Source organism: Clupea harengus, chromosome 1, assembly GCF_900700415.2.
Source record: "Clupea harengus chromosome 1, Ch_v2.0.2, whole genome shotgun sequence".
In the NCBI taxonomy this organism is placed as follows: Eukaryota; Metazoa; Chordata; class Actinopteri; order Clupeiformes; family Clupeidae; genus Clupea; species Clupea harengus.
In genome coordinates this window covers 18,115,967-18,123,466 of record NC_045152.1, presented here as the reverse complement: position 1 = coordinate 18,123,466, position 7,500 = coordinate 18,115,967, and the positions used below count along the sequence as shown (strand labels likewise).

Genomic DNA, 7,500 nt, shown 5'->3' with positions numbered 1-7,500 from the left:
CTGAAAACAACCCAAACCTGAAGGGCACTCGGAGAGCGCAGACCTCCGTCAGGGCCAAATGGCCTACATCGCAATGTGAACCAAAGTGAAAAAGAATGAGTTGAGACGCCCCATGATCAGGATCCAGTCCAAAGTGTAATGGGTTCTGGCCCATGCTTACACCTCTCCACCAAATGTCATGAAAATCATCCCGGCAGCTATTGCAGATCATCCTGCTGACAAACAGATAGACAGACAAACAAACCAGACCCAAAACTTAACCTCTCCGGCGGAGGTAATGAATCTAAGAAGGATCCCTGCTGTGAAGATCAAACATTTGTCTCAAGATCTCGACTCACGCTGCTTATACAGCAAATAAACATGTTGTTTGGAGAAGACGTGTCAACAGAGATAAGCTTCAAAGTAGCAGCTAATCTCCTGTGACATCGCTAAGACTAAAAAACCCACATATTTATTCCCACTGTGAAAAACACACAACACAGAGTGGGATGTGCAGGAGAATGGGAGAGTTGGAGAAGATGTATATGTGTCTTCAGATTGGCATTAGCACAGGTCTCCAGACATGCACTAAAACAGACTCTCAAAGCCATGCCGTCCCCCATACTCTTGTCATCTCGGCTAAACACTCATGAGGAGCTCTCCTTGTGTTGAGGTGACAAGCTTTAGCTCCTGCTGTTACGTTAGAGATATGATATCAGGAACAACAGAAGACACTGCCATGTTTCTTCACCTTTGGCTCCTTCTGTGTGATACTAAACTCAGATGTCTGCATTGGCTCATGTCCCCTACATGGGCAAACCCACCAACATTAGTTCATGTCCCCCTACATGGGCGAACCCACCAACATTAGTTCATGTCCCCTACATGGGCGAACCCACCAACATTAGTTCATGTCCCCCTACATGGGCGAACCCACCAACATTAGTTCATGTCCCCTACATGGGCGAACCCACCAACATTAGTTCATGTCCCCTACATGGGCGAACCCACCAACATGAGTTCATGTCCCCTACATGGGCAAACCCACCAACATTAGTTCATGTCCCCCTACATGGGCAAACCCACCAACATTAGTTCATGTCCCCCTACATGGGCGAACCCACTAACATTAGTTCATGTCCCCTACATGGGCAAACCCACCAACATTAGTTCAGTTCCCCTATATGGGCGAACCCACCAACATTAGTTCATGTCCCCTACATGGGCGAACCCACCAACATTAGTTCAGTTCCCCTACATGGGCGAACCCACCAACATTAGTTCATGTCCCCTACATGGGCGAACCCACCAACATGAGTTGGAAGCAGAGCTGTACCAGGTCTAACCGTCACATCTGTGTTTGGTGAGGGCTGAGGTGGCCATGTGCATTTCATGTACTGAACCTGCAGACCGAAGGCTAGCCGACATCAGAGGAAGTCAGAGGAGGATCTGACAGTGGCGCTCCCCTCAGTAGCGTCTCCTCCAAGAGGCTCATGATATGGAGGAGACAAAGAGTGACGCTCCCCTCAGTACCGTCTCCTCCAAGAGGCTCATGATATGGAGGAGACAAAGAGTGACGCTCCCCTCAGTAGCGTCTCCTCCAAGAGGCTCATGATATGGAGGAGACAATGAGTGACGCTCCCCTCAGTAGCGTCTCCTCAGGCTCATGATATGGAGGAGACAAAGAGTGATGCTCCCCTCAGTAGCGTCTCCTCCAAGAGGCTTATGATATGGAGGAGACAAAGTGGAGCAGGAATGCTTCTCCCATGGCACTGTCTGAGCCAGTATGCTGATGGAGAGAGATGAGGGGGCGGCTGCTCTCGACCCACTTTCCCCCCTCTGCTTCACAAAGGCATTCTGTGCTAGCTGGAGACACACACACACACACACACACACACACACACACACACACACACACATGCACACACATGCACACAGACACACACGCACACACATGCACACACATGCACACAGACACACACACACACACATGCACACACATGTACACACATGCACACAGACACACACACACACACACACACACACACACACACACACACATGCACACATCTGCACACACATGCACACACACACACACACCGGAGTAGTCCTTCCAACACACCTCCTAAGGGGTAGGGGGATTCATGAGGGACCAAAGATAGCTTGTTAGACAACCTGACAAACAAGCTTCAAATGTGTTATCCTTGGCAAACAACTGGTAAGCAGTATCACACTGAATAGCTAGCAGTCTGTCTCTCCCACACAACCGAATCCTCACAGTCTGGGACAGACTTTATGCAAATTAACATTTCAAACTATTACACTATGAAGAGTCATATTTCACAAAACCCTATGTTAGCTATCCAGTGTTCTATGCTGAGGGGTATGAACCTTCACCAATGAACATTAGGAGAGCCATTTACACTCCACTGCGTTCCAGTGGTTCTCTACTTAAAGCAACATTATGTAGCTTTCAACCATTTAACCAATTTAGCCAAGGTATGTTTTTGTACCCAGATCCTGTTTTTAACAACATCCTCAAATTCATTTTGATGGTATGTAGTCATGTGAAGGGGAGATAAACACACCCCTCTTTTCCACTAGACACTCTTCACTATGCACTCTCATGCCCTGGGTTGTCTGTCTGCGAACATATGTGTGTGTGTATGTGTGTACGGGCCTGGAAGGATGGCTGGCTCAGGTGTTCACTCGCTGCAAACACTTTGATATCATGCAACACCCCAACCCACTATCTCAAAGCTGAATCCATTATGTTCTTCTAGAGCTACACAAAGGTCAACAACGTGACTGCAGCAGTAGCAACATGCTAGCCCAATAAGAGATCACTAAATTTCTATCCATCTACACAAAAAGGTTTTGTCAGTTTTATCTTTACAGATGAACCAGACAACTGCTTAAATCTGCTCTGATGTCCTTCTGAGAGACTATGTTTATGTTACAGAAACCTTAAAGGAGTCTATGGATCTACTACGATTCTTCAATGAAAATAAACCAAAAAAAATGTAGGGTTCTCCATAACATCTTATTTTCTCTGAGTGTGTGGTTGTGTTTCCAAAGAGCCTAATCAACACATCCTTTGCCATCCGACCGCCATGACAATGGCATTGTCATAAGAGTTTAGTCTAGAAGACGGTGGCCTGTCACACTCAGTCACATCAATTCATGGCCATTAGTGTCAAAACGGCCCGTTCATGAAGACAGGTGCTGAAGTTTGAGTTAGACCACTGCTGTTCTGTAGTGCCGTGAAGCACACGTGTTTACGGTACAGCCAGTGATGTGAATGCTAATCCCTGTACACAGGCATGGCATGTTGAGAGGCTCTATGTCATATAACACCATCAGCAGCCACCACAACACCCTTGACAACATTATACTATCTGTGTATGTGTCCCAAACACCTAGTATGCACTTGTTAGAAGAGATAAGATTTTCGTAGTATCGACAACACAAAGAAGTTGGGAGGAGAGGAGAGGAGAGGAAAGGAGTGGATAAAAGATGAAATGAGAGGAGAAGAAGGAGAAAAGTCCAGGGAAAGGAGTGGATCAATTGTCCATCTCCATGGGAAGGTCAGATCCAGCACCAAGGGTGCGATCGATGAAAGTTGAGAATCACGCAGAAAGCGCTTACCTTGAGACTTCAGAGGGCAGTCAGTCTCCAGCCTGCAACTGTCTGCATTGGGCCACAGAGGTGTGTCATGAATCATGGCTCAGACTAGCCTATGGTGGCCTGCGGTAGACAAACACCAGATGACAGAGCACACATGTTCTGATGCACACACAGACACATGTGCACAGACACATGCGCACACACACACACACACACACACACACACACACACACACACACACACACACACACACACACACACTCAATAGCAGTGGCTCCAGGGCATCTACTGTCACTGACTGTTCCAATCCTTCACACAAAACATTACAGATTTGACTGCTTGAGTTGGTATATAGGTGCTTCTGTTTGTATCATACTAAAACAAAAATGGTTTATCCCATAGTAATGACAAGAAAATTGGGTACATTTGAAATATAACAATGTAATTCCATAAATTAAAAAGTTTAAATAAAACATTACATACTCAGCCAAATTGAACAGTTAAACGACCAAATTGTAGGCCTATGTTGGAATATACAAACGTTATTAGACTCTAGGTTTCCATAAAATGTAAAAGTTTGTATAAAAAAACCTTATATACTCAGCCAAATTGAACAGTCAAACTACTACGTTGTGGGCCTATGTTGGAATACACAAACTTTATTAGACATAATAAACAAACTCTTTTCATTTAGCTGACAGTAGGAGAAAAATATAACCCTTTCAACGTGAAATCAGGGACAGCTGACTGAATAAGAATTAATCCTATTTGGGATTGAATGTGACTGAATCGTAGGCTACAACACCTCAGGTTGAACCTGCATTGTAAAGCATCACAGGTAACACCTTGAGTTCATATCCACTGTAGACTGTAATAACAATTAACAAAATAGCTCACAAAATAAATCTTGCCTTTACACACGTCTGTTCCAAAGGATTTTTACATACCTACCTAAACGATTTGAGAAGGCCAAAACAAGAATGTAGTCCAAACGGCCTAGGTTTCTAGTTCAGCGAAAACACTGTCTCGGTTGTAACCTATGTACTGAAACGTCAAAGACTAAATAACGAAAAGCATTTAGTGGCGTTAACCGAATCCATTCTTTTTTTTAAACGTAAATTCTGCCTCGGAACCATGAATAATACGGCGGGTCGCATTCACCATAAAATAAGAGAGGTGCGTCAATGCAGAGGAGCCAATGCAAACACTGGTAGCCTTGAAAAGGCATATTCATTTGTTCATTACAGTGTGACCATGGAGAGCAAAATGCAGGAGCTAAAGACAGATTGACAATTTCCTCTCAGTGACAGCTGCAACACCGCTCTCTCCCTTGTGCCAGCATCACTGTCACTCCCATCGCGGATTTTCATGTTTCGAATCAAGGCAGACAGAGCAGCATCCAACGTCCGAGACGACTGAATGACTTGGGCGGATTTTAGCCACTGACAAAACAATACCTCCGACAGGACCATACGTGAACACGGGCGTGAGTCTTACCGAGAGATCTGCAGCTCATCTTAGGCTCATTCGGTCGGATGCAATCACGGTGTCTGACGCTCACGGTTAAAGTGAAGTCCAAGTACGAGATTAGGTCGGCGCCCGTGGACGTGCATCGCTTCCTGCCAGTCGTCAGCCCAGAGATGACAAATCAAGGAAGCAGCAGCGAAAACAGGAGGGAGAGGAAACCGCACTCAGGCTTTAAAAGGGTAGAACAATCAACACAGAGTGCCTGGGATAGAGGTGCCTGGGCATTTATGTCACACGATCTGGGATTGATTAATCTGGAGGGGGCGTGGGAGAGGGGTGTATTTATTTTCGTGAATGGGACAAAGGACAAATAAAAAATGAAAGGACAAATAATCCCTTTCCCTTTTGTAATTATATCCTCACTCTTATTCTGGTTAACAACTAAATATTTACTAAGATTACTGACTAGACCTCTCTCTCACATAGATACCAGTGAAGCAAAAGGTCTCCTTCAACAATTCCTTAAGAGTGTCTGAATTTGGTTTTATCCCTTAAAAACACACAGTGATAATAACTATAGCTAATTATAAACAAATATTTCACAAAAAAAGAAATGGACGATTGGAACCTGTACAAAGAACACACTGTACACTGTATACAGAAGTGGATTTGCCCTACACCTAAGAAATCTAGAGCCACCCAGTGGTGGGAAAAATGTTGTCACCAGTGTTGTGTTCGAGTCACTAAACCTTGAGTCCGAGTCGAGCCTTGAGTCCCCTATGTCAGAGTCCAAGTCGGAGTCACCAAAGAACAGTCTGAGTTGAGTCCCCATTACCTGAGTCTGAGTCCAGTTCAAAGATGGGAAGCTCCAGTGATCCACTCTGGCACAATCAAAGAGCTGACATTAAAATAAAAAAGGTCTACAGTTAACCTGTCCCCAATTTAAAGGGAGTTTATTTAATGTGTGGGACACAATAGCCAAACAAATGCACTCGCAAGCATGCGCATCAGTCCTCGTGTCCAACCTCCGAGTGCGAATGCAGTCAAAGCTCGAATCGGAGTCATCAGGGCTCAAGTCCAAGTCGAGTCCCGCGTTCTGAAAACCAGGACTCCAGTCCACTCGAGTACTATGTCGCTGGTTGTAGTACTCTTTGACTCAAGTCCTGGACTCAAGTACTACAACACTGGTTGTCACAACACCAGGAGCATCCCATAATCCCCAAAATGAACCGACACAAACATAGAAGGTTTGAGAATGCTGAGATTAGCCAGTGCTTTCCTTCAGTTCTTTCTGTCAAAGGTGTCACTGAATAACCTTTCAAAATGTTATGGGAAACAGTGTCAAATTATGCTTGGAGGAATCCTTTGCCATAAAGGTGAATTTGGTTCAAAAAAGGATGTTGTAGAAAATCTCTCATCAGAGGATTAAAGTTGGAATATCTTTTAATTCTACTAAATAACCATTTTCTGTAAGACTGCCTACTTTACTTAATTTCCTGTAGAAAGAGAAGTCCCAGAAAATTAGTTAGAATGTAAACTTGACATAGCTGACAGTTCCTATATTACAGAATGAATAAGAATCTAATCTTGACATAGCTGACAGTTCCTAGATGACAGAATGTTTGGTGATTGGGTTAGATCCTTCCCATCTCCCTCATGCGAGTTCCATCAAGACCTTTAACTGTAGCAGTGTAAAGCTTCATGGGGTCTTTTATCCCATCACGCTTTCCACCCCATCTACTTCCTCCATGTCTCCATCCTCCTCATGTATGTTAAAGGTGGCCACTGCACTTCAACACCCTCAGCTCCACCCTCCCTGCTCTAGACGTCTTAACAAGCTCTCCGTTGTTTTAAAGTGTAATGGCGCCATCTAGTGGACCCTTGGAAGGTGAAAGCGCTTTCATTTTATCTCTTATTTGAGCTAAATTTGTACAGACTTTGACATTAAAAATAGTATTTGTTAACAAGAGCGTTTGTTGTATTGTTGTTTTAAACTGGTGAAAACTCTCCATAAATATGCCTATATAGTCACTGGATGGTGACTGAGGACATATTCAGTACAGGAGACAGGAGATACCTTTAAAGGTATACCAAGTTTCTGGAGAGGGGGTTGTTGTTCAAACTGGTCATTCTTGAGGCTGTGTGCTAATACTGGCGAATTCTGTGCTAATTCTGGGTTTCTGAGTATGTTGTCATGTAATTGGCATGTGAGACAGGTTAAACGTTTATCATCGCAGTCATAAAGTCCTGTACAATATATTGCCAACATTCGCAGTGCATCACTGTTTCCTCCCTGAGCTCTCTTGGTCTCCTTCATCTCTGTGAGGCCTAATTCATTGCTTTCAGTCCACAGACAGTCCTCAGAGTTTAGCTAGCATTTTTGATTTCAACACGTGACATGACAGAGAGAGAGGGGGAGAGAGAGA

At 44.3% G+C, this 7,500-nt stretch overlaps 1 protein-coding gene across 4 annotated transcripts in view; it reads right to left on the bottom strand.

The window, feature by feature from the left end:
• Positions 1 to 5,458, bottom strand: part of tex2 (testis expressed 2) — a 29,419-nt gene extending 23,961 nt beyond the window's left edge. The window contains exons 1-2 of one of the 4 annotated variants that reach the window (XM_031569310.2): positions 4,559 to 5,458; positions 3,628 to 3,726 (exon numbers count right to left, since the gene is read on the bottom strand). The gene's annotated coding sequence lies outside the window, so the exon portion shown is untranslated. The remainder of the gene's footprint in view (positions 1 to 3,627; positions 3,727 to 4,558) is intronic. The other 3 variants (XM_031569315.2, XM_031569334.2, XM_031569325.2) reach the window with 3 other exon arrangements.
• Positions 5,459 to 7,500: the final 2,042 nt, after the last annotated feature.